Source organism: Silurus aristotelis (assembly GCF_946808225.1).
Source record: "Silurus aristotelis genome assembly, chromosome: 2".
In the NCBI taxonomy this organism is placed as follows: domain Eukaryota; kingdom Metazoa; phylum Chordata; class Actinopteri; order Siluriformes; family Siluridae; genus Silurus; species Silurus aristotelis.
The window spans coordinates 27,336,697-27,352,247 of NC_139575.1; the positions used below are offsets into that span (position 1 = coordinate 27,336,697).

The window sequence follows — 15,551 nt, forward strand, 5'->3', positions numbered from 1 at the left end:
CTATGGCAACAAATTTAAAAGCACAAAAATGTCTTTGCATGCTGTAGCATTATACATTTCCTTTACTGGAACTAAAGGGTCCAAATGAGTTTCATCATCACAATGCCCCTGAGCACATGAAAGCATGGCTTGCCGCAGTTGAAAGAACTAGAGTGGCCTGAGTCCTGACCCCAACCCCACTGAACACTTTTGGAACACTGGCTGCACAACAAACCTTCTCACCCGACATCGGTGCCTGACCTTACTAATGTTCAAGCTGGATGAGCAGAAATCCCCACAGTCTTTCTCCAAAATCTAGTAGAAAGCCTTCTCAAAAGGTTGCAGGTTATTATTAACAGCAAACAAGGTAATAGGTATGTACTGTGTGCTACTAGTGATTTAATGCTCTGTATTTATATTATTTATAAATATTATAAATACAATTTTTTGTAAATTTGAATTTATTTTTAATAACCTCCCTAAATGCTTCTTGCTATTTATCACCGTTTTTTTCCTGAAATCTTTCGATCTGTTGTACCCAATCATGTTATTTTACAGGTTTCTGTAAATAATTTACATTGTTGAATTTGTCCTGCTCATTTACATTTACTGAAAATGTATTGTTTTTGTTCATGACAAATGTGTGAGCATTTACTGTTCTTCTTTAAAGTGTGTGTGTGTGTGTGTGTGTGTGTGTGTGTGTGTGTGTGTGTGTGTGTGTGTGTGTGTGTGTGTGTGTGTGTGTGTGTGTTTGTCTGTGTGTCTGTGTTTAAATGTCCGTCTCCTGAAATAACAACACATTTCAAATCTCCCAAGTGCATATTTAATCTAAATTGCAATGTTTTAATATTATTTTTCTTATGTTTGTTTAGTAGCTAATCCCTCAATAATTAATTCCCAATTATTAATATTCATAATTTTAGATTTTGCTGTTTTCTGATGAGAGTGCTTACGGGACATTAAAGAAGAAATACAATTTTGGTATTTTGTACAATGGTCTGTCACACCAAACTTCTAAAATATTAGTCACAATAAAACTTAGCTCTGTAAAATATTCTAACAAAATTCCATATTTATTTTTATTGATTGATTTGTTTTTTTTGTTTGTTTGTTTATAACATATTACATTACTTTGAGGAGGTTTGTCCAAAATATGTTTTGCTTTAAATACTATTCAATTTAACCAAGTTAAGAAACCACTTTAAAATTATTTGGTATTATTGCTTTAGTACGTATGTGAGAGCTTTTTATTGTCTGGTACTTATACACCATACAGCAAATGATTTAGTACAATGCTAAAATATTATATTGATATACAACAATGCCCAGGCAAAATAGGTATAAGTGATTAGTGACGATACAAAAGAATGTAACTGGTACAAAGTGCTGATACTAATTAACAATATCAATTCCAAAGTGGATTTTTAATGATCTAGTTCAAAATGCACTCCACTATTTGTTTTTATATGGATTATAAATTTTAAATTTCATTTTGGCATCAGCTTGATAGGAAAGGTCAGCAAGGACATGGAGATAAGCAAGATATTGATGTGGCTTGCAATAATCAAATAAATTGTGGTGCAAGATATAACTGAGCTGAAGTTTAAGGGTTGTGCCCCCATGAAAGCTTGGAGATGCATTATACAAATACAACATACAACACACAACATACAACCTTCTGATTTTTAAATACCAACAAACTGCCTTGATTTGGTCCTTGCATTAGACCCTTTAACTCAGTTACTGTATATTCAGCATTACCAAATGAGCAAATAAGTTGTGTTATTTTATGTTATTTAATTTATGACAGTTTTTTTATAGTATACATTTTACATTATTGGCAGCACAGTTAAATTGTTTGCATTGTATATAATTACAGAGCTGATGCTATGTGTAGAGACTTATGTATTACTATGCTATAAATGTAGTGTGTTATACATTTGGAAATGTAATATTGCAGTGTGCCAGCTGGTTTTATCCTGCATGACACATTGTCAATTTTATTTTATATGTATATTAATCTGGCTCAAAGGACATTTACTGCATTTCATTTGCTCTGTTCTTGTACTTGAACAATGTCAAGTTGACTCTAATCTAAAATATTTTACATTTTTAGATTAGATTTTTTTATTATTATTTTGCAACAAATCTTACACTCTAAGTAGCTCCCCTATCTAACCAATGACCAGTTTTGCAATCTGCGAAGATGAGATTTAATACACTCTTCATTATGTGACTGTGTTAACTTTTGACGAATGATCACTTTGCCACTTCAACACTCATAAAGCAGACTGCAGATGACTTTATGATTGTTTGAATTGGAGCTCACAATCATCTAATGATAAAACAAACTGGTTGGCTATTTTAATCAAATCCAAAATGTATGTATGTTTCTCTCAGCAAACGTACCTTAACTACTTTTACATTTGAAAGGGTTGATGGCGATGTCTTCCATGTCTTATGATATATCAATATCCTGGCCACATGACTTATGATCTCACAGCTTGCTAATGCTTCACTGAGCTCTTGTGACCAAACAATTTATAGTACACACATCACAAACAACACAATTACAATGTTGATATCCAGATATTGCAGCATAATCAGAAACTGGTATATCCTGTTAGCAGACAACTGGTAGTTTTACATTATATTACAGTGGTGGTAGAAATTGCAACTGAATGCACTTTAGGCTGGATTAAATGGAGTGTTATAATTATAATCATCACCATCATTATCATCATTATCAGAGTGTATCTAGTGCAGGAATCCAAAATACAGTTATTACAAATAAAATTTAGTGCAAGATTACTTGTTGCTGACAGGTCAGGGTTGCAGTGATCCATTAATGCAGCGATCCAGCCTGGCTAATAATAAATGTTTGCCAATTAAAAAAATATTTTGGTGGAAACTCAGTATAAAAGATATCTGCATAATCTGTAGAAAGATTAATAAACTGCGTAAATGTGGCAATTTTCGTGCTTTATATTAAAAGCTTTTTAAAGTTGTCCCAATTAGGCCAATATCAAACAATACCTAATTAGGTACAAGTGCACACAACTACCTATTGCATGAATGGATAATTCCAAAGGTTCACCTCTAGAGTACTACGTCCACTCCCTTATAAGCATATACAACGTAACAATAGCTTCCATTCAGCATGGGTTAATATCTCTTTTTTTATCAATATATTATCTTTCAACTCCTTTTTAACATTTGCAAATGCTTACCATACATGGCAACATACTCTAAAGCTCTAGATGGAGCTGAAAGCCTTGTTATATTTTACACCTTTGAATTTCTAATAAGTAATTTGGGGAAAAGTAAAAAAAAATAAGCAAACTGAATTAAAATGGACATTGAGCCATTGAGCAAACCAAAGTTGAAACCAAAGTCTGCTCCTATGACAAAACCTTCCAGAGGCAGCAAGCCTCCTCAATTTGCGTTGGAAATTAAGAAACGGAAAGCAGCACACGTAGCGGACAGAATCAAGATCAGGAAATTAGATGCGCTAAATGAGTTGATTTAGTTCATTCCAAAATGCAAGCTCATCAGTAGGGTGGAACAGCAATAAACAAATTGATTTTGCAGACACAGAAAATGAAATGTTGCACATTAAAATTAATGGGTCTGGTAGATTATATTGAAAACTATGACGTTACTATTAGGGCTATTGATGAATGCAAACATTCAGTAGTTATTGTGTTATTTGCAGTTGTTGCAGTACTGTATGAGTCTATCAATACTATCAACTACAAATACCAGTTTTTTTAGATAGTGAATAACGGATGTTTGGGTGTTGTAAAAAGCACAGTGGGACATATAGCAGTATTTATTCCCTAAAAATCTAAAAGTGAAATTACCCGCTTTCTTCTTCTTCTTCTTTTGGCTGCTCCCATTAGGGGTCGCCACAGCGGATCATCCGTCTCCATACCACCCTGTCCTCTACATCTGCCTCTTTCACACCAACTACCTGCATGTCTTCCCTCACCACATCCATGAACCTCCTCCTTGGCCTTCCTCTTTTCCTCCTACCTGGTGGCTCCATCTTCAGCATTTTTCTACCAATATAATTCATGTCCCTTCTCTGCACATGTCCAAACCATCTCAATCTCGCCTTCCTCACCTTGTCACCAAAACATCCTACATGTGCTGTCCCTCTAATAAACTCATTTCTAATCTTGTCCATCCTCGTCACTCCCAACGAAAACCTTAACATCTTCAGCTCTGCTTCCTCCAGCTCCACCTCCTGTCTTTTACTCAATGCCACTGTCTCTAATCCATACAACATTGCAGGTCTCACCACAGTCCTATAAACTTTCCCTTTCATTCTTGCAGATACCCTACTATCACAAATCACTCCTGTCACTCTTCTCCACCCACTCCACCCTGCCTGCACTCTTTTCTTTACTTCTTTAACACACTCTCCATTACTTTGCACTGTTGACCCCAGGTACCTGAACTCCTCCACCTTCTCCACCTCTTCTCCCTGCAACCGCATCACTCCACTGCCCTTCCTCTCATTCACACACATGTACTCTGTCTTACTCCTACTGACTTTCATTCCCCTTCTCTCCAGCGCATATCTCCACCTCTCCAGGCTCTTCTCAACCTGCTCTCTACTCTCACCACAAATCACAATATCATCTGCAAACATCATAGTCCAGGGAGACTCCTGTCTGACCTCGTCCGTCAACCTGTCCATCACCACTGCAAACAGGAAAGGGCTCAGGGCCGATCCTTGATGCAGTCCAACCTTCACCCTGAACCAGTCTGTCGTACCTACTGCACACTTCACTGCCGTCACACTGTCGTCATACATGTCCTGCACCACCCTCACATACTTCTCTGACACACCTGACTTCCTCATACAATACCACAACTCCTTTCTCGGCACCCTGTCGTACGCTTTCTCTAAATCCACAAATACACAATGCAATTCCTTCTGTCCTTCTCTATACTTCTCCATCAACATCCTCAAAGCAAATAAGGCATCTGTGGTGCTCTTCCTCGGCATGAAACCATACTGTTGCTCACAGATGGTCACCTCTTCTCTCAGCCTGGCTTCCACTACTCTTTCCCATAACTTCATGGTGTGACTGATCAACTTAATTCCCCTGTAGTTACTGCAGGTCTGCACATCTCCCTTATGCTTAAATATCGGTACCAGCAGACTCCTTCTCAATTCCTCAGGCATCCTCTCCCCTTCCAGAATCCTGTTAAACAATCTGATTAAAAACTCCACTGCCATCTCTCCTAAACATCTCCACGCTTCTACCGGTATGTCATCTGGTCCAACCGACTTTCCATTCTTCATCCTCTTAATCGCTGCTCTCACTTCCTCCTTACTAATCCTATCTACATACTGCTTCACCAACTCCACATCCTCCAACCTTCTCTCTCTCTGATTTTCCTCATTCATCAGCTGTTCAAAATACTCCCTCCATCTTCTCAACACACTCTCCTCACTAGTCAACACATTTCCCTCTCCATTCTTTATTGCTCTAACTTGCAGTACATCCTTCCCAGCTCGGTCCCTCTGCCTGGCCAATCGTTATAAATCCTTTTCTCCTTCCTTAGTGTCCAACCTCTTATACAGCTCCTCATATGCCTTTTCCTTGGCTTTCGCCACATCCCTTTTTACCTGCTGCCGCATCTCCTTGTACTCCTGCCTACTTTTCTCATCACTCTGTCGATCCCACTTCTGTTTTGCCAACCTCTTTTCCCTAATGCTCTCCTGCACTTCCTCATTCCAGCACCATGTCTCCTTGTCTTGCTTTCTATTTCCAGATGTCACACCAAGTACTTTTCTAGCTGCCTCCCTCATCACTCCTGCAGTAGTTGCCCAATCAACCGGCACCTCTTCACCACCACCAAGCCCCTGTCTGACCTCTTCCCTGAACCTCACACTACACTCTTCCTCCTTCAGTTTCCACCATCTTATTCTTCTTTCAATCCTTACTTTCCTCCTCTTCTTCTTCGCCTCCAAAACCATCCTACAGACCACCATCCGATGTTGTCTAGCTACACTGTCCCCCGCCAACACCTTACAGTCTCCAATCTCCTTCAGGTTGCATCTCCTACACAGAACATAATCCACCTGTGTGCACCTCCCTCCACTCTTATATGTTACCCTATGATCCTCCTTCTTCTTAAAATACGTGTTCACCACTGCCATTTCTATCCTTTTAGCAAAATCTACCACCATCTGCCCTTCCACATTCCTCTCCTTAAAACCATACCTACCCATCACCTCCTCATCACCTCTGTTCCCTTCACCTACATGCCCATTAAAGTCTGCCCCAATCACCAATCGTTCTTTCCTAGGTACACCATCTACCACTTCATCTAATTCACTCCAGAATCGTTCCTTCTCCTCCATCTCACAGCCAACTTGTGGAGCATAGGCACTGATGACATTTATCATCATCCCTTCAACTTCCACCTTCACAATCATCACCCTATCAGAAACTCTCTTCATCTCCACTACACTCTTACTGTACTCTTCCTTCAGAATCACCCCTACACCATTTCTCTTCCCATCCACACCATGATAAAACAGTTTAAACCCACCTCCAATGTTTCTGGCCTTACTCCCTTCCCACTTGGTCTCCTGAACACACAGCATATCTACCTTTCTCCTCTCCATCATATCAGCTACCTCTCTCCCTTTACCCGTCATAGTACCAACATTTAGAGTACCAACCTGAACCTCCACTCTCCTGCACTGCTCCTTTCCCTGCCCTCTGTAGACGTCTTCCTCCTCTCCTTCTCCTCCTTCGGCCAACAGTAGCCCAATTTCCACCGGTACCCTGTCGGCTAACGATACCTGTGGCGGTCGTTGTTAACCCGGGCCTCGACCGATCCGGTTGGAAATTCTTATTTGTGATCCGCATATTTGATTTGGCACGTTTTACGCTGGATGCCCTTCCTAACGCAACCCTCCCCATTTACCCGGGCTTGGGACCGGCACTAAGAGTGCACTGGCTTGTGCCCCCCTAATGGCTGGGTTAAATTACCCGCTTTATAAGTCACAATTATTTTGTTCATATTGAAAATCAAAATTTTGCTAGCATATTAACTGTCTGTAGCTCCACTTTTTGATGTGTTTTGTCAACCCAGAGTTACTGACGTGCAAATCAGTCAAGCAATAATACGGGCATGGCCGCAGGAAGTGGGGGTGCTGGGGGTGCTGCAGCAACCCCTATTGGCGAGAGAGAGATTTAAAAAAAAATTATGCCTATTAAAAATATTTTGCACAATTTATAAATTCCTTATGAATATTTTAGGAAATGATTTTGACACACGTAGGCTATTAAGTGTATTTTGGATTTTAATTTAATTATTTTGATTATTTTAATTATATTGATTTTTCAATTTCATTTGTAAAGCACGTTTCACACGCGCGGGTGATTTTAGTTTGGCTTTCTCTGGCAGCACGTAAACATAGCCTAAATGCCTTGCCCTTGTGGAAGATAAAATTAGCTCTTCGTACCTTTTACAACAACATGAAGATATCAGAAAAAGAGATCGGTGGTCTCTTTCCTGCTCGTGTTCCACATCCCTCTCAAAGCGCAGAGCGGTAGGCTATAACGCGTCTTTGTGTGGAAATATAAAACTGTTTTTTTTTTTTTTTTTTTTAAATGGATTCAACTTTATTATATTATGTAAGTTACCAGTATTTACTGATATTTATTTCAATGCTTTACAGGCTTTAGTGTGTTGTTTCTTTGTTTTTGTTTTTTTATTATTATTTCAAAACCCCCCAACCACCGCAACACCGCCGGTATTTGGTCCACTACCACCGCGGTGGTAAAAAAAAAAAAGTGCCATCGTCACAGCCCTATGTTATTTTTTTAAATGTATTCTAAATAGGCCCATAGGCTCATAGGTTTTTTTGTCAAAAAAAAAATAATAAAATAAAAAATTCACAGCACCCCCTGTTCAAAATTACTTCCAGCGGCCCTGAATATGGGCACTGGTTCATGCTTCCCTCCTTACATATTTATGCTGCTCATAATTTTAATTATAAATTTAACATAGTTTATATGGAGTATGTCCTCTTTCATCTTGGAGAATTTTGCATACATACATACATACATACATACATACATACATGTATACATGTATATACATGTGTACAAAGAGCAGGGCATAGCTAGGTTCCTCACCTGCAGTGAAGCAGGCAGAGCTGGCAGTCCAGATATTGCAATTGATCTGTAAAGCAACCTTGAATCTGAAGAAGGAGCTATATAAATAAAACATATTAACTTTAGCCAAAGGCTCAAATATGCCTTGGCTACATCATATCACACAGCAGCCTAGCTCTGAAACTCAGGAATAATGTATTTTGTTGTCAATTTTCACATAATAACGAGTACAGGGGGTGCAAGTGAAGATAATATTCACTGAAGTACAAAAGAATCTCTGTGAAAACACGAAGCAAGGACACAAAGAAACAAAGACCATAAACTGAACCCTAACATTATTGACAATTCAGCCATGTTGTTCCCTTGATAGTGTCTGCAGTATGATGAGGCCTATTTATTCGAGATTGCATTACTAGCCTAAAATATGCATTAGTCCTGTGTGTAAAGTCTGTGCCAACAGTCTGTGGAAAAACTATTAAAAATCACAAGCTTCTTAAAAGTGTTAAATTAATCTCAGAGATACATTAATTCATTTTATTGCTCCCACTACCTTTATTGTGCATGCTAATTTGATCACCTATGAATGTTTCACTGCAATAAAGCAAAATTAATCATTAGGGAAAGCCGGGTACATTTGCTCGATGCTGTGGTCTAGAAATGTTATACGTTGTATATCAACAAATTTTCATCCACAGCCACTTTAAAATTTGAATGGGTCTATAAATATCTATCTGAAGCAGGAGCCGCTTTTCACTATTACAGCTAGCTAATCTGGATTAATTTAAAGCAAAAGTCATTTTTGCTATGTACCGCATTTGCAACTTTTAATCTTACATGGCAGTGTGAGAAATGATTGGACCGTGACAGAAGTTAAAATTTGTAAAAAAAAAAAAAAAGACATTTGTGATGTCCATCAATGTGCAGAACTCATGTCATTTAAGGTACTGTATGGATTATCATATCATGCACATACACATCTGGATACGTTGTAATGCTGATTTTAAGGTTTATCCTGAAGCTACATATTTTTGTATATTCTGCAGTTCAGCTGAATTAGACTGGATGACTTAAGTACAAAAAGACTTGGAATTTCTGGAATCTTTATATTCTGTTTTTCAGGTGTGTGAGTAATTTTTTGGGCTGCTTTTTTAGGTTACTTAAATTACCATTTGTTTATAATAAAAATTATATTGCAGTGTGTATTTAGGCCTCAGTGGTTGCCAGGTTTGTCTTAAGTAAAGATATCAAGAATAGGGTTTTTCCGTATTGTCTACACCACTGCCTAAAATACTTGCCTTTATACGCCCCAAAGAATTGAAGAATAGCAAAAAGGACCAGCAGCTGATCACTTTTTGCATTTTTTTTTAAATACAATTAAAAAAGCAAAAAATCTAAATAAACAAAAGGATGACTAATATGATGATGGGATATGAAGATGCCAATTATTGAAATTAAAATCTAAAAAGGGTCTAGTATAGTGCCAAAATGCTGCAGCACAAATAGACCTCATTGTAATTATCACAATAATCATTGCTGATTAAACATCATTTTAACCCTTATTATAAAGCAGATGGTAACACCTAATCCATTGCATCCTTTTGCATTACCAAGTTATTGTTTTGTAGTTTTCATTTGGCTGCTCCAATTAGAGTTTGGCACAGTGGATCCTTTGTCGGCATATTTAATTTGGCACTGGTCATACACCAAGCGCCCTTCTTGCTTGGGACTGGCACTGAGAGTGCACTAGCTTGTACAACTCCTCAGTTGCTGGGTTGCCCCCCATACACTAGAACACTAGGGAACCACCATGAACTAAAAGTGGGAGCTTGGCTGGGGTAAACCAATGAAACATCCATCTGAAAAATTTACAGGTTACATAAAGTATAGCTCATAATTCTGTACATTTAAATTTTGGATCTGGAAATAAGCAATGACTAAAATGTTCCAAATGTATGTATACTTTACAGGGAAGATAAGATCAATTAATATTGACATGTTTATTCTTAGACACAAATAGCATTCTCTCTTACTCTGCCTTGTGCAGTCTTATTTTCTCTACATACGGTGTTTGCATAGGTCTGTAGATACTTCAGATTTCTGAATACCGATGTGTAATTTTGATATTAACCCCTCTTTATAATTCAAGTATAAATATCTCATTGACGTTGTCATTTTGCATCATTAGTGTACCTAACCAATAATTTAAAACTAATGTAATCTTGGCTACTTATATGAAGACATATTGCTTTCCAACCCAAAATAACAGATTAGTAAAAAATATCTAGTTTTAACTGAACTTGTTTAAAATGATCATTCTATTAATCTCCTTTTGTCATATGATTTAAGTATTTATAAACATAAAATAATTATTTGATTGTATATTTCATGAAGAAATATGTCTTATTTACCACATGTACCTGCAAAACCTGTCCATGCTCATGTTATGTCTTAATGTAACATGTCTTTGATGTGTTTTATTTAAATTGTTCAAAATATTTACCTTAATTTAACCGAGCGTTTTTTGATAAAGTTTTCAATCAGATCCTTTGTGTTTCATTGATGATTGGCAAAGTCAATTCATTTTTTTTATTTATGTGTTTTATTTTCTCATTACATTCTCTCACTCCTGCTTCCTTTCTCTCTTCTCTCTTGACACTTTTTAAATTAAAGCAAGCATTGAATGGGCCAAAGCTGAGAGTTTAATCAAGTGTAAACCACCAAAGCCCTCCTGACTGAGCGGCAGGGAATCACAGAGTTTTCAACCTATCACCAGGAGTGTGGCCTTCATCAGGATCAGCAAGGCACTCAGTCCTATTTGCATGATAGAGAAAAGGACCCACACTGTGACTAATGTACCAGGTATGAAGAATTTATAGTAAGGAGGTAAAGTGAAGGGAGGAAATAAATTAAAAAGCAGAGAGAAACAAACACCTCTTGACATTTGAAAGCTGTAGTGGGACATCAAGCATCAGCTGTTGGCCATTGAAGATGAAAGCTTTTTTGTGGATTTGCAGTATTTGCTAAGTTGTCATGGCATCTGGAGCAGGAAAATGAAGACGATGATGAAAATAGAACAGATGCTGCGGTCGACGTTCAACCTCAAAGGGGGGTGTGACATGATACTGGTTTTCAGTTCAGGGGACAGTTACAGGAATCGTTTAGGCAGTCACACTGGATGAAGTCTCCACTGTGCAAATGCATTGGGAAGTTTGTGTATATGTGATATTCTATATTCTCATTGGGAACATGTCTCAGCCACAAACCCACTTAGAGAGAATTTACTGCAACAGACCAATAAGACAGACACTATACTGCTCCAAACCAGTAACACAGACACTATACTGTACCCACCCAATACAACTGATCCTTTACTGCAACAGACCAATAACACAGACACTAAACTCTACCAAACCAATAGAAATGATAATATACTGCAACCGACTGATAACAGATACGCTATACTACAACAAACCAAAAACACAGACACTATACTGTACCAAACAATAAAACAAAAAACTTGCAAATCATAGACATAGTCTGGAAGAAACAACTAGCTTTAATATAAGAATGCATTGATATCAGCTAGGATCTAAAGTTTGCAAGATGCAGGTATTCTTGATTCTGCAACCCAATCTCTAAGGCAATAGGTGTGATTCATGCAAAAAAAAAAAATCTAAATCATACATGTAGTCTACACACGCACATACAAAAAGAAGAATAAAAAATTAATAGCAATATTATAGAGCAATATTATTTTTAGATTTTTAATCACTTAATTACACCTAAAACTCACAATAGCTTGCTGTATCTGGAAGCTGAGATCATAGTAAGTCAATGTCCGTCACTATAGTAACATACTATAAAGCTAAGCTAAACACACTCTAAAGCTAAGCTGCTTGGTAACAGAATTTCTTAAACTAAATAAGGTTTTAGGCCATGGAAATCAGTTCAGCTTGCACTGGTCATAAAGAGCATGTGCTTTATTAGTGGATTCAGTTGCTATTGACACTCACATTACAGATTTACTTTAGTAAAACCTCATTAGGTAATCTCTTTTTTTTCCATATTGTTTTAAGTGGATGCATTTTCACTTCATTCTTCTAGTACCAAAATACATTATATTTAAAAAACATGTCTTGTGGTTTTTCCACAAGTTCTATAGTATTGTAGGTTTTAGGCCTTGAGAAGCAAAGCCTTCTCTGCTGGCCTAAACACTATCAGAAGCACTGACCTACGTTTGCTGGCTGGCCCAGAATAGCTTCAGCATTTTTCCGTCCTCTGATTAGTTAGTCAGAGGGAAACTGTTACAGCCAAGTTCGACTGGTAAAACACATCTGTAGTACACTACACACATTTTTTTACACCTACGGAGGTAGAGAAATTGAATTGGTCTCAGACATACTTAAAAACAAATTTTCAAGAAAAGCTAGACATCGAGAGGAGAGGTTGGCCAACCCCGAAGCTAGCTAGCTTGTCTCAGCCCAGGAAAGGGTTTGTTCACCACTTCCAGACCAGTGAATACGAGCGGTACCACTGGCTTATAGCCTCTGAGGAGCGGTGCAAATTATGAGTATGCATCTCTGGTGAGTAGGTTGTATTTTGTTTAAATTGTTATGTTTTTGTCATGTTATTAGACAAAAATTGATTCTGAACTGCTCCAGATGATGTAGGTGGCACAGTTGTGATTGTAGTGTACAGGTTTGAAGCTTGCTTTAGTAAAATGGTATTCACCCTCCATATGCGAAATGCCTCTCTCTCTGTAATGCCACGCGTTGTTATATTGCGTTTTTGTATAGTATTGATGGTTTCTATAATTGCGGCGTGATAGTGGTGGTATTAAGATTTAATTGGTTAAGTTCCCACTGAAGGCCCAGTTACCGAATGCACGGCCCGCCATTTGTATGATCTGATAAATCAAATCAAATTTCAATCAAATCTAATTTTATTTGTCACATACACATACATACAGTTTACGACATGAAGTGAAATGCTTTAAAGTAGGGGATACACTGTGATTTTCATAGAGGCAGTGGGCCCAGAAGTAAAACTTGGACACAATCACAGCAGTTAATTCAATATTTATTAAAATTAGAGGGAAAGAGGTGAGTGGAGGATATTTAGTTGGTAGAAGACTGGTGTGGGAATCAAACCTATGGTTGTGACAGTTGCCCTAGCACCAAAACAGACAACAACACCGCCTGAACCCGGGTCACTGGCATGGAAGTTGAGCACTATAGTTGAGCCACAGGGGTTGGGATGCTGGGCTGAGCAAGGACGAGGACCAGCAAACATACGAAATAGAAAATGGATCCGAGAGAGAGAGAGAGAGAGAGAGAGAGAGAGAGAGAGGAGAAAAGAGAAAAGAGAGCAGACAGTAATGAGAAAACAAATGAAGCAACTCCCCTCCCCCAGGACTTAAAACTGATCTATGCTAACTATGGTCAGGATGGTGTTGTTACCTTTAGAGGGTGGCACACCAGTGACAAAGTTAAGTGCAATGTGGGCTTGTGTGCTGGCATTCATGGCAACCAGATGTGTCATTTCAGCAGCTACTGAGTGTAACTGATTCCAGGGTGGCAGGCAAAACATGATGAGTGTCCCCACTGTAGGACCTGACCATGCACAGAGACAAACATTCAGGAGATCTTTCACCTGGATCAGGTTGCAAGCATTCGGCTCTTTTCATTGCTGCTGCAATCTCATAAGTAATTTATCTACTGTCCTGGAGAAGGGAAGGATGGGAATTTTCTGGAGATAGCATCAGGTGTGGTGTTCTAGGTCCCCTAGTAGTATGTGATGGTAAGATTATATCATCCAAAGAATAGGAACATCTAACCAGGTGCTAATTAAATCTTCTGGCCATTGGAAATAGGTCACCTGTGACTGTATTTAAGGTCCAGTGTCTTTCTGATTTTGATATAATGGCAAAAATCCAACTCAGCCAAGCCCAGCTCCTCCTTGGAGCATGTTTCAAAGAACCATACATATCATATGTCTGCAAGGTTCACCTGTACCCACAGACCACAAAATAAAGGAACCAGTGAAAGAGCTGGGTAAAGTATGTACATGCATTAATAAGAGAATCTTACATAGCCATAAATTGTAAGGCTGTCTTGCAAGCAGCCCCTAATGACGTAAATAAGACCAAACTAAAGTTTGCATGTAATCACTGAGCTTTTTGGGGAAGCTTCTATGGTCAGATTAAGTATAAATAAAATAGAAATATTAAAAATATGTTTTAAATGGCTGTAGCTTCAGTGCTAACTTTTAACATGTAAAATGTATCTTCCTGAAACAGCTCGAGGGGGTAGTGAAGTGAAGATGATTTTACTTCATGTTTGCCTCTTTCTGTAAAAGCTGTGAAGCTAGGAATATGTACAAAATACAGGACACATTGTACATGACCTGTAGGAAAAACACAAAAGCATTTTAGAAACTCTGTTCTGTTATTTCTACAAATACAGTACTTTTTCTGGGACTGGCAGGATTGAATTTGTTTACCAGAAAGATGGCACTGCCAATCAGTGTGCTATCAGAGTCACCAACACAATTCGAATAGCTATTAGAGTGTGTATTTACATTTCAAAATACTTATAGAACTAACGATATTTGACATCACAATAATAACTGTCAAAAAAAAGAAAAAAAAATAGTATCAAAATGTATTATATTTTGCAAATGTGTATGTGTCCGCTTTAAATGCAGCAGCCTATTGTGTGCTTAATGCATGTTTTCCTTGGCTATTTAAATAAGATTCCTGAAAGAAAACCTCTTAAATTATGAACTTTTTCAGCAGAATAGAGAGCACAATGAATGGGAATTAAGGTTTCAGAGGAGGTTTATGAGGTTTCATCATGCAGTTTACTCAATACACTGCTGAATGATTTAAAGATTTGTGTTTTTAATGAATGGCAGTGGTGACATTAGAGACTTTGGATTGGTCAAAAATTACGTGAGCAATGCTTTCTTTGATCCCATACATGTCATTTGTGCACAAAGCTGGTTACAGGATCATGTTATAAAACTTCTCAATCATCCCTTTACGCAGTGTGTGCCACTGAAAGTACTATTGAATGATAAACCCCCTGGCCGTCTCATTACATCAGCAAATATGACTAGTTGTGACAGGATTGGGAGCTTAGGAAGTGCCTCCAAAGTGTGTGTACACTGCATACGTGTGTGTATGTGTGTTCTGCACTCACTCTGGGCTTGCAGGCAGTAGACTTGCCTAATTCAGACTGTCAGCTTGGGGAGAAAGCGCCACTGCCGTGCCTGAGCCGTCTCTCATCATAGGCCACAATCAAACACCTGTCACATGGGATGAATCCACCAGCGCAAGCCTGTCGAGGAACATCCAGAGACGACATGAAAGTCAAAGAGCCACAGCCAAATCCTGAAACATAGATTCAGCACAAGGGGCCA

At 38.2% G+C, this 15,551-nt stretch overlaps 1 long non-coding RNA gene across 1 annotated transcript in view; it reads left to right on the forward strand.

Annotated features, from left to right (window-relative positions):
- The first annotated feature begins 215 nt into the window (after nucleotides 1–215).
- Nucleotides 216–15,551, forward strand: part of LOC310722413 — a 33,922-nt gene continuing 18,586 nt past the window's right edge. Inside the window, exon 1 of the long non-coding RNA XR_014532366.1 lies at nucleotides 216–353. This is a non-coding gene — a long non-coding RNA (uncharacterized lncRNA). The remainder of the gene's footprint in view (nucleotides 354–15,551) is intronic.